The sequence below is a fragment of the Poecilia reticulata genome, linkage group LG10 (genome assembly GCF_000633615.1).
Source record: "Poecilia reticulata strain Guanapo linkage group LG10, Guppy_female_1.0+MT, whole genome shotgun sequence".
In the NCBI taxonomy this organism is placed as follows: domain Eukaryota; kingdom Metazoa; phylum Chordata; class Actinopteri; order Cyprinodontiformes; family Poeciliidae; genus Poecilia; species Poecilia reticulata.
The window spans coordinates 2761658-2781811 of record NC_024340.1 but is presented as its reverse complement, the minus strand read 5'-3'; the positions used below and the strand labels follow the sequence as shown (position 1 = coordinate 2781811).

Below are 20154 nucleotides of genomic sequence, written 5' to 3'. Positions count from 1 at the left end.
ATTATGCTTTTTTTCTATTTTACATTTGGGAAACATTAAATTCTGAGTTGACAAAACTGGCACTTATTTAATCTGATTTTCTTGCCAGGTGCGAACAAATGCTGTTTATGCTTTTAACCTCAGTATCATCAGCTCTACATATAACCCTCATTGGTAGCAACTGTAAGGAAAATCAATCTCTTTTTAGATGGGTATTTTAGATTGGGTATTGCAGTTGGAGGTGCTGAGCAAATTATGAACTCACTGTACGACTTTGTAATCTTGTTTTATTGGACTATGTGTTTTTGTTCTGAATCTTGATTTGCATTAACTTAATTGATTCAAATTGAGTGCAGACTAGCCTGATTCTTTCTGTTTGCTGATTGCTCCAATTAAAATTAAATCACAAAAATCAAGCTCAATGAAAGAAATTCCTAACTGAATAATGAAGGGATATGAGAATTGCATAGGGCACCAAGGGCCAGACTAAATGTGGACTAAATACAGCCCTGAAATTACACCTATTTGTCCTCTTATCTGAACATTGAAATGCTTAAGTGAGTAACCTATTGTTTCTGGTATGTGAATATGTTTCCGAAAGATCTAAGAAGTGATACAAACTAGAATAGCAATATGTTTTCTAGCAAACAGGGTTTTTGCCAAACTCCTTGCTGAAAAATGACCTATATTTTAAGCTGAAAAGTTGAAAAATGAGATTTGGAGAGTGTGGGAATAAAGAAGCCTAAGGCTGAATCACCCAGAATACAAACAAGAGAATCTGAATCCTGCAGATCCAGATATGAACAGGACATTTCAGTTTTAGTAAGCAACTTTTCACATACAGACGGAAAAAATGCATGAACTGGAGCTTGGGAACATTACAGACGTTTGTTTATTTCTATGCCACACAGCAGTGTCGAATGCCCCAAAAGCACATTTTTTGCTGAAGAAATAACACATAACATAAAACCACAGCATCCTGTCACAAGAATATGTGAGATGCAAACCATTTATTAGCTGCAAGGGGAAATAAATTAAAAGTCTAAAAGTGACAAAGCTACATTTACTATCTTACATTAAAGATGTTAATGAGAAAGTGCAGATGATTTGTGTAATAATTTGGAATCTGTGTTTTCCCACAAACACAGCTTACAAATTCAAGATTGAACTGGGGTGTTTCTCTCCTTCGTCAACTTGAAGGAGAAAAAAAATGGAAAGGATTGTACACAAATTGTGGAAGGTGGCATGACTTTTGTTGATATATGAAAATGAAAAAGACCAAAGCAGAAAACTACTTCCACTTTAGCAGACCTCTGAATGAAGAAGCTACCGGCGCTTCATTCAGCGCATTGTGATCCTCTGGTGCACCAGAGGATCTGTTGCTACAAGCTCATAGCAAATGCTGAGGACATGTGTATGCTCACATAACTTCTATTCAGAACATCTCCAGAATATTTTAGTAGTACGGTATGAGTGTAAGAAAACATGTCCCAGAAAAACAGTAAAATTATGGAGACTGTTCATAACACTTTAAGAAAAAGCAAACAACTTTATGCTCACTTATAACATGGGGAAAATAACTTATTAGAAGTGAAAGTATCTGCCAATGAATAAGTGCTTTGTCATCAATGTTAAGAAGTTATTGACTTAAAACAATCTCTTATATATTGCTAAAAAGTTTATTGTAAGTTAGTTTTGTCTTAAATCTAGTGTACTGAGAAATTTGGCCAAGAAACTAGAGCAAAAATACTTGGTAAAATTTTGTACTTTTGTTCGGTATATCAACAGACAATTCCAAATATGAACTTTGCATTTCTAAATGAGCATTTTCTAATCCTATTTGTATTCTTGTTACAAAGCTTGATCTACGATGATATTGTCACTTGTGTAATATCTTTACACTGTTTATATCCACATAAGCCCTTTGACATCATAACATGATTGCATGTGGTGTTGATGCAGTGGAATAATAATTTTACAAAATTAAAAGAAGCAGATTGAACCAAAATGTTAAATTTGTAATATCTCCTTCTTTCTTAAGTATATATCTCGTTTATTGTTTCTTCATAATTAGACTTTACTGAGAATGAGTCAAAAAAATGTGAAAATGAGGCAAAGGGGTCAGAGGACAAAATCATTTCCTGTTGGCATGAAATGATTTTTAAAGTTGAGGGAAAGCCACAGAGGAGTTCAGTTATGGTGTGTTTATTTACATTTAGCACAAAGCATAAACTGGCAAGTCTCCATCTGAATGACAATAAATAAATAAATAAATAAATGTATTTAATTCTTATTGAGAGGATGACCTTAACATCTTAAAAACTCTCCATTGTGACTATATTAAAACAATACTATAAAAAAAGAGCCTGCCAAAATGTCTCTATAACAATTAAAAAAAATAACTGACCATGTATTACCAGTGTTAGCAAAATGACTTATTAGGTTTTCGGGGTAACTATTTTTTAATTAAAAAGGTCAGTTGCTTTGGATCTCCATTTTTCCCCTGAGAAATGGAAGAAGAAAAAAACTTGTGTATGTGTGTTTTACAAAGTTTTACAAAAATATTTAACTGAGACACAAAAGCATAGATAGATGTTATCTGCATTGTAAATTGGTATTATGCTAAAATCTGATATTTGAATGTCAATGTGAAGTCATGATTAAAAGCTGCACCTCTTGATTGAGTTCATTACATTTTTATTACCTGCTATTAGATGTCATAAGCAGTCTTCTGAATCTAATTGAATCTCAAACACATAGTAATGTAAATACATACATGGTATGCTGCTGCTTCTCTTAAGTTGATCCACAATGTCAGGGAGCAGTGTTCAGTTATCCACCAAGTGTAAGTGAGTAGGTATTATCCCTAATACCCTGAATTTGTCCTGCCTATTGATGTAATCTGCAGTTATGAAGTCTTTCTCCATCACTGCAATGGAGTAGTCAACAAAATACTGTTATTTACACGCTTTGAACTGAGCCATAGTTTGTCATGTTTCACCTATTGGTCATGTATTATAGTTTAATTGGTAGATCAAATCACTGCAGCATGATATTTTATTGGGGAATCAAAATAATTTTTACCTATTTTTAGTTGAAAAATCTGGGGTGCATTTGAGTACAGTCTTTAATACTCAGATACCCCAAAATAAAATCAAGTTGAAATCAAGCACTTTCAGAAGTAACCTGTAATAAACAAAGTCCATCTTTGTCATAGCATAAACACCAATGTTTACACTGTTTTTCAATGTTTCCATGCAATGCATGTAAGGCACCTATTACTCTACATCTATAAAAACACAGAATAATTAATTTGGTATTAAGAGAGGAGCGTTTTCTATTGGTAACGAAGTGCCACGAAGTATAAATGAGATTTTTACTTTTGTGTTGAATGTGTGTTTTACAATATATTTACCACTAATGACAATCAAAAAAACACTTTTCTGCAAAATTCATCAGCTGCACAACTCTTGTTAAATAGTGTAAGTAATATTTCAAAAGAGCAGAACGAATTTTATATTTTTGAACAATAACAATTTTTGTTGCTTATCTGTTGCTAAGAGATGAGTGTGTTTACTGGTAACCAAGTGCCACGTAGTGAACATCAGATTTTTACTTTTGCGAAATGTACCAACGGTAAATGTCTTGTATTTAGTCAGGTAAGCATTATTTCGAAAGAGCTTATGTTTTCTAAACTATATAACTTGTTATTAATTTGGTTTTAACAGATAAGCGGGTTTTCTATGGTAACAAACTGCCACAAAGTATAAATCGAGATTTTTACTTTTGTGTTGAATGTGTGTTTAATATATTTACCACTAATGACAAAAAAATCAACTTTTCTGCAAAATTCACCAACTACACAATTCTTAACAAGTATAAAATAAGCAGTGTTTCAAAAGAGCAGAAGAAATATTGTTTTTTGAACAAAAATAATTTTTGTTGCTAATGTGTTAATCTGTTGCTAAGAGATAATCGTGTTTTGTGTTCCACAAAGTAAACATCTGATTTTCACTTTTGCAAAATTTACCAACTGTAAATTTCTTGTGTCTAAGCAGAGAAGCAGTATTTTTCAAAGAGCTTATGTTTTATAAACAATATTACTTATTAATTTGGTGTTAAGAGATAAGATGGGTTTTTCTCTTAACGAACTGCCACGAAGTATAAATCAAGATTTTTACTTTTCTGTTGAATATATTTACCACTAATGACAAAAAATAAATAAATTACTTTTCTGCAAAATTCACCAACTGGACAATTCTTGTTAAGTAGTGTAAGATAAATAGTACTATTGAGTACATTGTAGCTTACTTTAGCATTGAGGCTAATTTTTAGCATCTGAATGCTGGGTTCCAATGACGAGCCGACTTTGGCAGGCCCCGTTTAAATTTCTTCAGACATTTTGTTGTTATAACTGTTCTTGATATTGCCTAAAGTTTTGTGATAATGAGTATAGGCTACAGAACAAAGACAGAAATATTTAAAGAAAGAGATGTTTAAGCAGAATCATTGCAAAGTGTTAAGGAAGAATTTTTATATTACAATTAAATTTAGCAAAACTCTGGCTCTGATTCTTCCTTTTGATCCCGGGTTCTCTCGCGTGGACACGTGTGGGGACAAAAACACAACAATGCGTGTTGACGTCACAGMATTACAGAATTTAATCCAATCAGAAGAAAATATAAGATAGTACAGGAAACTGAAGAAACACAGATACAAACATTGTTACCTGAGACAAGAAGACAAAGAAATATCAAGGACGTCCTTGGAGAAAGAGCTGGTGCAGAAGTAAAATAAATCAGCTTTTTTCTAAATTGTTTCCCTTGTGCACAAACTTTTATACCTGTAGGTGTGTTTTCCTCTTTAATATATTAAATTAAGGCGTATCTCTACTTGACCAATTGGAAGGCATCTCTGGCCCTTTTAAATTTAGAAAAAGTCCCGCAATTTGTTCACAAGATCAAACACCTTTTGTTAAATAAGGTGGAAGCAGACTCTCCGAATTCATGGTGGTTTATGGCTTTCACAGATCAGTGTGAAAAGCGAGAACTTCCTACTGATTGTTTCCCAACAGACAAAGAGCAGATCGGAGATCTTGACAAACCATCTGCTTTAACTACAGTAAAATATAGATCAATAGGTCAGACTATGTTATAAATTTTAAAACTATAATTATGGTATTTCAATCAAGTCATGATAAATTCTAAAACTAACTTATTTTAAATGTATTTTCTTAACGCTATCCAGCTCTACAGCCATCTGGGCCAAGAGAAACAGATGCAGGAACCTCACAGGTAGCTGTGAAATTCTGGTTTCTCTTCTGCTCTGCCAGGAACAAACCTTTAATACTGTACTTTTAATTCAATGAAAAGTTCTCCAGAAACCCAATTTGTTCTTCTGCACTCAGCATCTCCAAAGTTTAGTCCTGATATCAAACCAAAGCAATAGATAATATCAACAGAAAATAATGAAGTACAATTCCTGTTTCTAATTAGGAATTAGAAACAAATAAGAATTAAGACATTCATTCACCATAAACCTAAGTATTTTCTAATACTAAACAAAACATTTTCATGTGATTCTAATATAGTCAGAAATAATACAATTTCAAATACATTCATCATTAACTAAATTAATTCTAAAACAGGATAATAGAATTTTCAGTCAAAACATGTTATTAATAACTAACAAAAATGTCTTACAAATTAAATGTTAGTGTTTTAAAACATTTTATGTTATATTCAGTTTTTTGCACCATGTCAGATGTTAGTTTTGGAAGACTTCTSATCCTGGTTACGTGAACCGACCAAAGTTCCCTTTCTCAGAGTAATTCAAGTGATACTGTCCTCCACCTTCCTGCATATGTTAATTTATGAYCTCCTGTCTTTAATGATAAGACCCCAGGGGTCTGAGCCGAAATTCTCTTGCAGATCCTCTATTCTCCTTTGTACTTTAAATACTTAACCCGGCAATAGTTCTTCGGGTTTCAAATCACTAACACAAACTTGTTCAAACTTGAGAAATTCGTTCTAAAAGGTTTAAACTGTGTTAAACACTAAAAATAGTCATTTTTCCTCAACAAAAGGCAGAAATGAGAAAAAAAAAAACACTATTAACTTAAAATCCTAAGAATTGGCTTTAACTCTTTTGAGTTAAATTAATTTTGTTAAAAAGCAAAAACACCCGCTGTAAAAGCAGCCTTAAAATGTTACTTTCTGTGAGCACCCTATGTATCATCTGATATTGTTCGGACAGGTCCAGATCTGATATCACTTGCCTTGTTAAATTTCCTGATCCCAAGTAATCTGACGGGAACAGAGAACTTGGGAGTCAGATTTCTAAGTTTTAAAATGTTATCAGAAAGGTAGAAAGTTTGCGAATTATATTCCTTACACTTTACAGTTATGCAGCACTTCGTGTTGATCTGTAGTCATCGTCTTTGTTGTAAAATATCTTGGAATTTGTGGCTGCAGCATTGCAAATGCTAGAAATAGTTATGGGACGTGAGCACTTCTGCACATCATGTTGCTTGTGAGAGAGCCCTAAATATTGTATGTTTATGTTATTTCCCTCAGTTACTCAACATATATTGTTACAGAAACTCACAGTTTCAGTGTTGGGGTCACATTGTATTTGGGAAATGTTTGATAGTTTTGCACGTAAGAAAAAATAATGTAGTTTACTGCGAGGTGAAACACTAGTTAAAATCAAACCTACTTGGAGATACTCAGACAAAGTGTGTGTATATATATAAATTCCCTTCTCACCCTTCCACAGGTGGACTTATTCATCCTCTAAGCTCGGGTCCTCTACCAGAAGCCTGGGAGCTTGAGGGTTCTGTGCAGTAACTTGGCTGTGTCTAGAACTGCACATTTCCGAACTGAGATGTCTGATGCTGTTCCTAGGATCTGAGATGTCTGTTGCCGTTCCTGGGATCGTGTGGTCCCTGAGCTCCTCGGCCCTGTAGACGCAGGGTGAATCCAAGGAACCTGCAGCCTCTTTGCTGGGAGTACCGGACGCCAGCTGATGATGTAGACCCGCCGATTTCTGCCAGGATCGGTTTGGTAAATGCCAGGTCGCTGACAAATAAAACTTTCGTCATTAGGGATTTCTTTTCCTCTCATTGATTGGATGTTTTATTTATGACAGAATCATGGACAAGTGGTTTGGTGACTCCAGCATTTTTAATGAACTTGTACCGTGGAACTGCGGCTATTTTATTGCTCCAAGGATGTCGGGGTCCGGTGGAGGAATAGTGACTGTTATAAGCAGTTTTACTTGTAAACAGTTGCCTCTGGCCTGGTTTAGTAGCTTTGAGATCARCCTATTTGAACTCGGCAGCTCTCACACTGCGCTGTGTGCGGCGGTCTATTGGCCACCAAAGTACAATAAAAACTTTAGAAATGACTTTTCTGATTTCTTGGCTGATATCATGCCAAGGTAGGACCGAATTCTCATTGTCTGTGATTTTAATATTTATGTCTGTTGTCTCACTTCACCTATGGCTCTGTCATTTCTTAATGCCATCGATTCTTTTAATTTTGTGCAGTCTGTGACTGGTGCTACCCATGAGCATGGTCACAGTCTTGATCTGGTTTTATCTTATGGTCTACCAGTTTTTAATTTAGTGATTGGTGACTCATTATTTTCAGACCATATGCCTGTTTTATTTGAGATAACGCTGTCCTTAGCTAAAGCTAAAGCAGGTTCTCTCGTGTTCTTAACTACTGGTCAGTTTTCTTCTGTTTTTAATCAATTTATTGGTGTATAAAGTGCTTCGTGAATAAAGTTGGTAGGCCTTTTCCAGTTCCTCTCTGAGGCCCTGGTATTTCTCCAGTTTCTCATGCTCCTTTTTCCTGATGTTGCAATCATTTGGTATTGCTACATCCACCACAACTGCTTTCCTCTGTTGTTTATCTACCACCACAATGTCTGGTTGGTTTGCCATTGCCCTTTTGTCTGTCGGGATCTGGAAGTCCCACAGGATCTTAGCTCGGTCATTCTCTACCACCTTTGGGGGTGTTCACCACTTTGATCTCGGGGCTTCCAGTCCATATTTTGCACAGATGTTTCTGTACACTATGCCCGCCACTTGGTTATGCCGTTCCATGTACGCTTTCCCTGCCAGCATCTTGCACCCTGCTGTTATGTGCTGGACTGTCTMAGGGGCCTCCTTGCACAACCTACACCTTGGGTCTTSTCTGGTGTGGTAGATCTGAGCCTCTATTGCTCTGGTGTTTAGGGCCTGTTCCTGTGCAGCCAGTATGAGTGCCTCTGTGCTGTCCTCGAGTCCAGCTTTTTCCAGTCATTGGTAGGATTTCTTGATATCAGCCACTTCAGTTATTTGTTGGTGGTACATCCCATGTAAGGGCTTGTCCCCCCATGATGGTACCTCCAGCACCTCTGTTCCCCTTTGTCTGAGACATTCGCTGAGCACATTGTCTGTCGAGGCCTTGTCCTTGATGTATTTATAGACCTTGGATGTTTTGTCCTGGACAGTGGCTCTCACATTCCTCTGCCTCCTTCCTTGTGGCTCGTGAACAGTCTCAGGGTGCTGGATTTGGGGTGGAACCATCCAGACATGGTTAGTAGCTTCCAAGTTTAAACATCCGTGGTGTTTATCTCTTCCTTTGGCCAGCTAATTATTCCTGCAGGGTATCTGATTACTGGTAAGGAGTAGCTGCTCAATGGCAAGATCTTGTTCTTGCCATTAAGCTGGCTTCTCTGGACTTACCTTATTCGTTGGAGGTATTTGGCTGTGGCTCCTTTCCATGTGACCTCATTCAGGTTGCCATTTGCTTGTGGTATTCCCAGGTACTTGTAACTGTCCTCTATGTCAAGTAAAAGGCATGGCAGTTTTAGCTAATGTTGGACCCATGAGCCCATGCTAACATTAGCATATTAACCTGCAAAGACTTTTATGCGTCATCTCTTTAAAAAAAAATTCCACCTGTAACCATATATGCGAGTAGTAAAGGCATAAATGACACACGAAAATATACTAAAGACGAATAACTCGCCTTTAAAGAAGCTCTGTTTTTTCCAATGTTTAAGTCCACAAACATTCTGGAGGCTTGCCGCACTTTCCTGCACACTGCTGAGCTGAAGCATTCACTCCAGTAACAAAAATAGTCAAATCCAGTTTACTCAAAGTAACGTAGTCTTGTACTTTTCTCAGGCCAAACATGTACATTACTCACATTACTGGAGTTGAATAAACAATTTAGTGAGACTTGAGTAAAGCATACAAACCTAATTTAAGTAAGAATAGGTATTGCCTTTTAGAGTGTTCTAGGCACAACCAAGATACTGTGCAGAACCTCAAGCTCCCAGGCCTCTGGTAGAGGACTGAGCTCAGAGGATGAGAGAGAGAGAGAGAGACCACCGCAGAGGGTGAGAAGATAATTTTATATATCTAGATATATATATAGATATCTATAGATAGAAGGAGGTGTCTTCATACAGGCAATGGTATATGAAGCCACCAATTACAGCTACAAAGTAATAGTGTGTGACTGCAGCGAAACACACTGTTTTATTATAGCATTAATGTTGTTTTGCAGCTGTATGACATCTATAATAAAAGTTTGCTATAGACATAAATATACTTTTTATCATGGTGTTAGCCAAGCAGCTGGATAAAGAAAAGTTTTTTTTTTTTTCATCAGACAAGGTGAATTTGCCCTTCACGATACTTTAATCCACACATACAACCCAATGCCTGTTCGTTCTCTTTTTCTGTGAGAGCTTTACTTTCAACATTTTCTTAAAATGAAGCTCCTGCAGTCCCCATTTCTCCTGAGCTGTGTGGTTTGTCCTGTGAAGCCCAAGCAACTGGGTCCCCTGTGGGCCTCTCACTACATCCAAACTCCATAATGGTGAGCCAGAACCTGAGGAGGCAAAGGTGATGAAACATCCCTTTTTGCCAGGCCGAAAGAGCATCACAGTTTCCATAGGAACGAATCTAAAAGCAATTATGCATGACACGCAGAACGAAGCATGATGAGCCATCGATCAGGACTTTTCCACCGCAGACATGCAGGGTGTGCTTCTAAATCCTTTAACTTCTTCATTTTTCATTATTTGTTTCTTCCTCCTTCACATTCCCCCACTCAATAAATGCCATAGTTTTAAATACGCTTTAAAACTATGGCATTTTAATTTTAAATGCCATAGTTAACTATGGCATGAAATGAGATCATTTCTAACGTAGAAATGATCTCATTTCTACGTTATGATGGGGGCGACGCATCTTTTGATTGGCCAGCGTGTCTGAAGAGGAGATTGATGGGATCGGTGTTGAAAAAGGGGAAAAGGATGATGAGGAGGGCCGGAAAGCCTAAACGATGACGTGTTTAGGGGAAGGTTTGGAGGCGAGGGAGGAAAATTAAAAAAGGAAGAGGGTGAAATTGGGACAACCCCAATAAACTGAACAAAGACTTGGGCGAGGAAAGACGAGAGTTGATCGTAATACAAAGCGGACGAAGAGGATCAGTGACCCTTGACTACAGCCCCTATGGCTGTAGTCAAGGGTCCATTAAGCCTCATTTCCATAATGTTTCTCATAAAAGTGCATTTTTCTGAAATGGCACCCATGTTTCACTATAGCAACAGCACGCCTGATCCAACAGGAACTGAGGCAGAAAATAAACACGCACTCATAGACAGCCGAAGCAAACAGCGGTGGGTTGATGAGATCGAAACAAAACTCCATAGGAGTCACTCAAAACTCCAAACAAAGGGAAGCGCTTCGCTTGCAAGAGTGTGACAAAACTCTTCAAGTCATGACTCCACTTGATCTACTTAGGTCGCTGATTAATCAGTAACTCTGGGTGTAATTGAGTGGACGTTTAAATGATGGGGCGCATCAAAAGATGAGGACCATCGGCGCGATTGGATGCTACGCAGCTGCACCTCTGACATATTCACCCTGGTGATTTTAAAGACGCCCCACACTTTCCCTCTAGCATCAACAAGAATCTGATGGCTATGATGCATACATTTACATACATTTCCCATGGTGTTCAGTAAAGTTGATAACATACTGGGCAGCAAACTACTTACGCAGCTGAACATAGTACAAATCTAACTGTTGTTGGAACATTAGTATAGGGTTTTTTTTGAGCCAACAGCCATTTTGGGTGAAACCGGTTTCACATAGAGCCAGTGTGATTTGAATAACTTTGTCATTAATAACTCAAACCACATTTGAAGACTGAGTTTTATATTTTCTGGTTACCTGGTTATCTTTATTAGAATTTGTCTGACAAAAAAAAAAACTCTAAAAGCAGAACAAATCGGAGAAGGGGGCCAGCAGTTTTTCATGGCAATGTATATTTAGCATTTGCCTTATGTGTACAAAGATCAGCGCAATTATGATGACATGAAAGAGAGCTTAATAAATAAACATCATATCATATTGTGGTGCTGAGATTTGAGTTCTTGGGAGAGAGCCAGAGAGGTCTTTGAGACGAGAGCAGATGGGAAACCTATGAGGAGGGAGTGGTGACCCGTGTTATCGTGAGGCTCAGATTCGTACCCTCTAGCATTTTCTTGAGAAAACACCACTAATCCAACCAGAGTAGGTCATGTCAAGTATATGCGCTCACATTCAGGCAGGCCACAAGGACCTACACGCACACACACATGGGTTCTACACTACACAAGCCCACACACAGCTTACTCATAGCTTTGGCAAAGGTGCACAGGCTTCTCAAGCTTTGGCAAAATGACATGCACAGGCATGAAAAGATGGGGGTGAGATGAGTTGCAGAGAGGAGGAGAATTTATCAAAGGACCATTTTTGCAACATCTGGGCCCACAATCAGCATCCCCCTCCCTTCTAATTAACTTCCCTGCATCCTCATTTTCACCCTGCATCCAGTCCTTTTCCATCTTGTGCCTTTCTTTCCAGTAGATTCCCCTCTTTCTGCGCACCGTTTCCTCACAGAATCCTCTTCTTTTTACGCACGGCAGCGAGAGGCACGTCTCCCCCAACTCCCACATCCCCAGCCCCAGTTTGTGTTTAATGGAAGCAAATGCAAAAAACTCACACACACACACATGCACGCACATCTACACACACATACCCGTACACGCATGCAAACACTTCAAGAAGACGCAGATATGCATGCACACATGGCTTGATGCAAGGTTGGATTCTAATGCCATCGTCATGGTAACACTCCCTCGCTTCTTTGTTTGCACAAACGAACGGCGCACACATCCCAGGAATCTGTGAGGATTCTTATGTAACTACACAACCCCACGCACAAATAAGAGAGACACACAGAAAGACGGAGAAAGACGGAGAGAGGCAGATAGACAGACGGGAATGAGTCAGTGCTACAGCACATATTGAGAGCATCTGTCATCAACGTTGCCTTTCACTATGACAAGAACAGTATGTACCGCTGTGTTACTTCAGGCTCATTATAACCCACATTCTAGCTAACACACACACACACACACAGAGGCATCTTCAGCGCGAAGGAAGATGGGAATATAGCTGTTCTCCTAGTTACGGTAACACGACTCAGGCATCAGCATACTAATTACTTTGTTGCCTCCGTGAGGGCGCCTGTGGCTTTTAGGTGAGAGGGGAGTCGGGGCGCTGGACAAATGAGAGCGGGGTCAGCGGGCGTATCGCTACGGATGTAATGAAAGGAGCTGTAATTCGTTCATGGTGGCAGAAAATTGTGTCGGAAACAGAAGGGAGAGATAACGCCTTGCGCTGGCCTTTTCTTTTTTTTCCCCTCTTTCCATCGCGGTGTATTGATTGGAGTGTGGTGGAATGAGCAAAGGGCAAGTGTGAAAGCATATGCCATTCAGGAGGAGAAGGAGCATTTCAGGATGTCATGTCATACCTACTCGGCTATTTATCTTGGTAAGTGCATGGACGGATAAAATATTCCATCTGTGTGAGCTGAACTCCAACAGATGCACAGAGGAGTCCGGCTTCTTTGGTGCAGGACTAAACAAAGTCTCTTTGTCGTTTTACTTTTTCTTACTTTTCTTCCAGCTGAGGCACAGGTCAGGTTATGTTTCTTAAAAGGGAAAACCATCAAACCTTTTGCAACACCAAGAGGGGCGTTAATCAGAGAAGAGTCTAGATAGCTATGATAACTCTAGAGAAGCTGCAAATAATCAGGTGGAAGAATCTGTCAAAGACGTGTTATTTAAACGCGATTTTCCACATGCGCAACATAACTCATATTATTAAGAACTGCGCGGTAGTTTATGTTGTCATTTTGGCCTTTGTGTGCCACTATTCTTAATTCTGTTTGTTGTTTTATATCTTTTTGTGAATCTACATGCTGTTGCACTGGAATTTCCCAACTGGGGGACAATAAAGGATATTTGTTAACACTTTATTTGAAGGGGTGTGCATAAGACTGACATTACACCTGTCATAAACATAAAGAAGTCTTTATGAATGTTTATGACAGTTGTCATGAAGTGTCATTAAATTATCATAATTTACAAAATCATGCAAAGTTGGCACTTTTAATGTAAATTTTAGAGAAACTTTGCATTAAAAGTGTCATCATTTACCGAATGACACTTCATGACAACTGTCATAAACATTCATAAGGACTTCTTTATGTTCATGACAGACGTTATGTCATGTTTATGACAGTGTCGTGTTAGTCCCCTTCAAGTAAAGTGTTACCAGATATTTCTATTCTTTTCTATTCTAAATAATGCAAGCTTCTTTCATCCTGCTGCATCCTAAAGTTTGCTTCTGTCAACTCCTCCAGCAGCCCAGCGCTCACCTAAGGCTCCGAGGCCACAGACTTCCTCCCTGGTCATTTGAAACAATGAATCATTCTTCTTCCAATGAACAATTATGCTCTAGTTTTTGGTGATCTATTGTATAAAATCTCTACAAACAAAATGTTGAAGTTTGAGGAAAAGAAGAAGAAGAAAAAGAAAAAGTTCAAGAATGAATACTTATGCATAGTTTCAGCTGACGGTACTATGAAATGTGAGCATTAAAAAAATGTGTTTGGACAGCAAAACAAAAAGATTTCTACAACCTGTAGAGATAAATCACTGCAAAAGCTGTGAGCCAGCAAAGCCTATTTTTTAACATCCTTTTTTTCTGCAGAGCAAGGAAAAATAAATATTGTGGCAGAAAAAAAAAACAAAAGCCAGAGCAATGAAACAAGGAAGACGTATCTACTTGCCTTGAAGTGACAGAAAAAAAAAMCCCACACATGTGCGACGTCGTAAATTTAATAACAGCTTGTTGCWGTCTGTCACAATATTTAGCAAAGTTAGATATCTTGGAACCTACATTGATAGTACTTTGGGTTTTTCAGCCAATATGGATGACCTTTTACGGTTTAGCCTTGTTGTGGAGCGMAGGCGCCGATTCCATTGGTGCTTCAKGGTTGGAACRCCCAAGGAGAATCCCTACAAGCGTGGTTAGCACCATCGATATATCTTACAGGTCCAGATAGGACAAGCACCTATTATTTGCTATAGTTAATGTCGTGCACTTTCAGGCGCCATTACTGTCCCTCGATTCATGTCCACAAAACCATATTGTTCTGATGCGGGATGAGCAGGAATCAGTCACAAAAATGTTTGTAGCGCCCTTATTTCTTATCCAATCTCCATCAAATGCCTTAAATTAAAGCAGAAAAAAATGTTGGTATTTATCAGACTATGTATACTGATTTAAATTAAGCAGTTCAATTTATTGTTTAGCATTTCTGTCTGTCATAAAATCCCATTTTATTACACTTAMGTTTGAGGTTGCACTGTGACAAAATGTAAAAAGTGGCATSAATATCACAAATCACTGTCTAAAGTACAGCTATATTTTCTATGATCCATTGAATTAATGCAGATTCTGTCGACGCCGTCCCCTAGATGAACGGGTTAACTGTTGACCAGTCAGTTTCCAACCAGCAAACTCGGTTTAAAATGAAGAAGCAAGATAAGCAAGCTCAAATAACTGATCTACAACAAAGTTTAGAAAAAAAAAATAAATAATTTGTTGCTTCCTATTCTGTAACATGGGAGGAAAAAAAAAAAGCAATAACAGTCAAACCGACAAGCTCGCCGAGCCTACAGCGAGAATATCCGGATCTGGTTCACGTCGCTGCTTCATCCTTTGTTACCACCTGGTTCAAGGTGATCAGGTGAGRAGGGAAGGTAGCTGTTGGCCAGCGACTCACCACACAATTGGCTCGTAAAGATTGCTGCGTCTGACAAAAGCCTCCTGACGGAACCGGGGGGGCCAATCATCCCCCAAGACGGAGCATGTGTGTGTTTATGGCACCGCCTGAGGTGCATGAAATCTGACAGCCAGGGTCTGCTGAAGCACCTGCCTGCAGACACGCACCGACGCATTCATGCACACGGACAAACACATGCCGAAGCTCGTAATTGGGCTCCTAAAGCCAAAGGAAAGGAAAGGAAGAAGAGGGAGGAAGAAAGCACTTTTTGTGTTGTGTGTGTGTGTGTATGCGTGAGTGCATATGTGTGTGGGTGTGTGTGTGCGTGTGTGTGTGTAAGTGCTTTTTTGTGTTTCAGTTTGAACGCCCTGGCACACCGTCAACTTTGTAAAACCAGGCAATTTCCTGTGAAGCCATCCAAGTGTGACAGCTGTAGGTGCCTAATGGGCAAGGCTTAGGAAACGAGGCATTACCAAAATCCAGCGAACTCAATTGTATTAATCCTTAAGATTAACAGCTTTAATTCTCAGCATGTTTCCTGCGTGAAAAGTCTCATTTCCTCACCTAAAATGAGAGTGGGACGTGAAGCGAACATCACACATACTGGTGATTTTGCAGAAGCGTTCCCACCGTAAAACATTTTGCACGCTTTGTAATTTCGCCACGAAATTCTGTATTTTGTTGGGATTTTATGCGGCGGAGCAAGACAAAGTTGTCGAAATGAAAAGGGCGAACGATGTCAACTCGTATTTAACAAAAAGAAAAGAAAATCTGAAACCTGTGGTGCGCATATTTAGTCGACTCCTCTGAAAGAAATTTCTGTACTGAATTGCAGAATCACTTTTCATCGCAATGTCAGCTACTAGATTGTCAGGGTGCGTTTATTTCAGCCATTTTCAAGTATTGCCACAGATTCTCGATTAGATTTGGATCTAGGTGGCATTAATTAAACCATTTCGCTCTGGCTGCATGGTTCACATTCACTTGGAACGTCTTCCATATCCGTGTTTAAGAGAATCATGGCATGACGGAGACAATAAATTCTGGATGATGCGAAATGTTAGYTTTCTTTCACACATAATACCTGCAGGTCACAACGACTACGTTTAGGCACAACTAGCCAGTGAACCTTCTTGTTTCCCCAACAAACTAACAGGTTTTATATTTCATCGGTGGCTTTTTGTTTGCCAATCTTCCATAAAGAACAGCTGGATAATGATAAGATTCACTCTATGTACTCAGTAGGTGACGTCTTAAGTTGGTTTGTTACACTGGATTGTCAGATTAAAGCTGGTTGATTACATTAAAGTTTTTCGATATTTTTTTTAATAACGTATTTCTTTTGTTTTATCACATAAACTCATTAAAATATACTGAAATTTGTGGTTATAACATATTAAATGCTTTTGTAAAGCACCGAAAGTGTAGGAAAAGGGTAAATAAAAGGTTGAAGGTAACAAAGGTTAGCTATCGAAATGGAACATTTTACCGCAAATCCAAAGCCAATATGTTCTTTGGAAGACGCACTTTTTAAAAATGAGTGTTTATCCATCACAGGTTGGTCGRGCTTTATKTTCTTTAATTAATGCCAAAATCCTTCGCTGACACCTACTGTCTTAACCTCCCGCTGCTCCTTTCCCCGAGAGACGACTGAACACTGTCAGTTTTAATCTCTCTCCTAAGCACTGTCCTCTCGCGTCTAACACACACACACAAGCGCAAAGCTTTCAAATAAGGGATTTAGATTACAGGGAACACTGCTACAGTCCCACGATGATGGAGTGTGTGTACTCTGAGGGTGAGCCTTACTCGAATTCATATGATGTTTGTTGACTCCCTTCACATAAACAGGTGGCTGTGTGGAGATAACGTTCCGCATTTTGTGCCGACGACGATGATGCTGCGGAGCGCGCCTGCCCACCCGCCCAGATGTACGCAGYCATCCAGCGTTGTGTCAGGAGTTTGGGTGTTTGTTTTTTTTTTCTTCTCCTTAATCCTAATGCTTTCAGAGGGACATTTATTAATCTCTCTGTTTCAAAAGGAGAGCGACAAAGCCTTTCAGGTGAATAAGCGAGGGATTCCTCCGAGGGTATCTCCATGCACCCGCTCGACGATTAGCCGAGACAACGCAGCAAAGCTAGCGGTTTTGTTGCCAACGCTGCAGAAGGTTGCACAAAGACRAGGCCCTGTTTCCCATCCCTCACTCCCAACCTCCTCTGCTTCCATATTGCTCTTCAGCTTGTTATCAGGTATCGGTTTTGCCTACAGACGGCATATGAGAAGCTATGTTAGTCGTTTTTGAGGCACATGCCACCATCCACCCAAATGTCATCTTTTGTGTTCATCATAACAAGATGGTGACCCACCGCCTCACTGGTCCGTAGTTCTTTTCTTCATAAGCTATAAAATAAAATAAAAAAACGGAAGGACCCGTCGTGTGTTTGTGTGTTTGCCACTTGGTTAAAAGTGTGTGCGCGAGTTGAGAGCGTTTTCTGACTTTGATCCTAATGGAAGATTTATTCTCTCCTCCGCCGATGTCTTGGCTGGCTTTACTAAACCAGCATCTTTAAATGCCGACCTTGTCACTTCAGCATGTTGCCAGGCCAACCTCTTTGTTTGATGTCTTGTTTCAAAGGCCCTGAAACACAAGCTGACACAGCCAAAGGAGGGGAGGCAATTCATTAAGAGTGCATCCAACAGAGCTCGGTCTGCAGCGACATGCTTGGGCTGATTGTTGTAGATCGTTTATATCTCATTTCTTTGCTTGTTTGTCTAATCTGTAAATGTACTTGGATTGCTCAATAAATGTATTTACTCACGCAAGTTAGTCTTACAAGATCTTCACTTCGCAGAATATGCATCCCATAGAGCCATGGTATAGCTAGACAACACGAAAAATATACATARAAATATGAGTAAAAAAGCATTTTCATCATGTCTTTCAAAAACCCTTGTAGATTGATCAGAAATAACCCATGTCAGTTTTAATGCTCCTCTGAGAATGCTTATTCCTTTTGCCCATTTAAATTCAGTTAATGCAATTTGCCCATTTTAAACTTCTTTTTTTAGCGTCCGAGTGAGTACTGCTTGAATCACTTCTAGGTTCGGGTTTGCAGCTATTCTGCTTCTTTTATTGAAATTACAGACGTCTCTGACTGTGACTGTTTACATTCAGCACAATCCCTCCCCACTCGCTCCTGCCTGGTGTAACAAATTATTGTTTGCTGAAAATGAAAAGAGCAAGTTTGTTCGTTGTGAGACGTTGCGCACAAGGCATAACAACACAAGGAAGGAAAAAAAACAAAAAAACCCCGCTCCATCTGTAAACGATTACGACTATTTGTAAAATATTTTTTAAAAAAACCTATCTCATAATTTCCTGAACACCTAAATTGTTGAATATGRAATTATTACGTAATTGTAAGTAAACAATCAATCAGTCTTTATTGATGAGGCACATTTCATRTAAAGCAAGAGCCACACAATGTTTGAGATAAAGTAATTGGAAAAATAATAAAACTGGAGAATAACTAAACAAAGAAAAGACAAACACAGAGAAATGAAATCTAAAGAGATTTGAAGAAGTGTGAGGTTTAAAGCTGTTAGTAAAGACGCCACTACACAAATCACTTCTACAAAGTGCAGACTCTAATCTATAAGTCTGTTAAAACAAAGATTAAAAATAATTTTAAAAAAGTGAAATCTATATTTATTCCAAACTACTGATGACATAGTTTGTTTAGCATGGCAATAAAACAAATGTTTAAGTATAGACAAGAAGATAATTTTAGATAAAACTCAAGGGAAAACAAAGGTGTAATGAAACCACAGGTATATTTATTTCATAAGGGCTTCATTTTGACATTTTGTCCCACTTATCTAGCAAGCACTTCTCTAGGATGGCCACGAGGGGGCAGCACAGTGATCAGAACTGAACTCCCCAATTGTACACAGGGCAGCATAACTGGAAGATACAAAGAAGTGTTACAGAAGTCATTTTTAATTAAATGAAGATTGTTGAAGAGCTTTGACAGGTTGAAATGATGAGAACGTCGACACTGTGGTGACGTGTTTAGTTCTCAGCAGTGGTGGAGAAAGTACTCAAAAAATGTACTTAAGTAAAAGTACAAATACGCAGACAAAAATGTACTCAAGTAAAAGTAAAAGTACTACATTAACATTTTACTTAAGTAAAAGTAAATAAGTACTGGCTTTTAAAAATACTTAAGTATTAAAAGTAAAAGTACTTGCTGAATAATACCTAATGGGTATCATTAAGTATACCGATTATATTTAATTTTCATCCATCAGAAATGTGCCATTTTAATGAACAATGCCACAGATAAAGCATGTTTTTATTATGTTTACTCTCTGTGACATAGTGTAGACTTAGATATGTGATTCTATGCATCACAATTTCAGGGATGGAAACATCTTGTCTCCTGTCCTAACAGCATGAACTCCAACTGAAAGGGTGGACAGGGGAGGACATGGAACCAAGGAGCCACATAGCAGAGTTGTAGTCTAGACCGCCGAACCCGAGACCAAATCAAGACCAAGACCAGCACCCCGCGCTACATGACACAATAAAATTTAGTGTACCTATCAAAATTGTTTCTCAAATTGGTCTGAAAAATCCACATTCCCATAAAAATACATAGATATTAAATACTTAGGGCTGAAATAAATTTAACCAGTATCAATTCAGACTCTTCTTCATTCTGTTTTGCTTTCATCACTGTGCCACAATCCGCAGAGGTGTCCTGCCATCCCTAAAAAAAATAACACCCTGGGCGGTTGCCCATACTGCACATGTCAGAAACCACAACTGTCTGCACCATTAAACATAGCAATTAAGGCATTGCATTAACGGTAAACAACGCTCAATTATGAACATTGACCAAGGAACAATAAGCAAGAAGTAACCAAGCAGAAGGAGGTGACTGTTCTCATCCTCCCTCCTGCTGCAAGTCTGCCACCATGACAG

The 20154-nt window shown here is 38.7% G+C and overlaps 2 long non-coding RNA genes across 3 annotated transcripts in view; both read left to right on the top strand.

Moving 5' to 3' along the window:
- Positions 1-7338, top strand: part of LOC103470894 (uncharacterized) — a 21684-nt gene extending 14346 nt beyond the window's left edge. The window contains exons 3-4 of one of the 2 annotated variants that reach the window (XR_001776975.1): positions 6885-7043; positions 7129-7338. This is a non-coding gene — a long non-coding RNA (uncharacterized LOC103470894). Of the gene's footprint in view, positions 1-6884; positions 7101-7128 lie in introns of those variants that run through there. The other variant, XR_534548.2, reaches the window with a different exon arrangement.
- A 5058-nt stretch (positions 7339-12396) lies between these two features.
- Positions 12397-17990, top strand: LOC103470893 (uncharacterized). The gene is made up of 2 exons (XR_534547.1): positions 12397-12865; positions 17019-17990. It is a non-coding gene; the product is annotated as an uncharacterized LOC103470893 (long non-coding RNA).
- The last annotated feature ends 2164 nt before the right edge of the window (positions 17991-20154 follow it).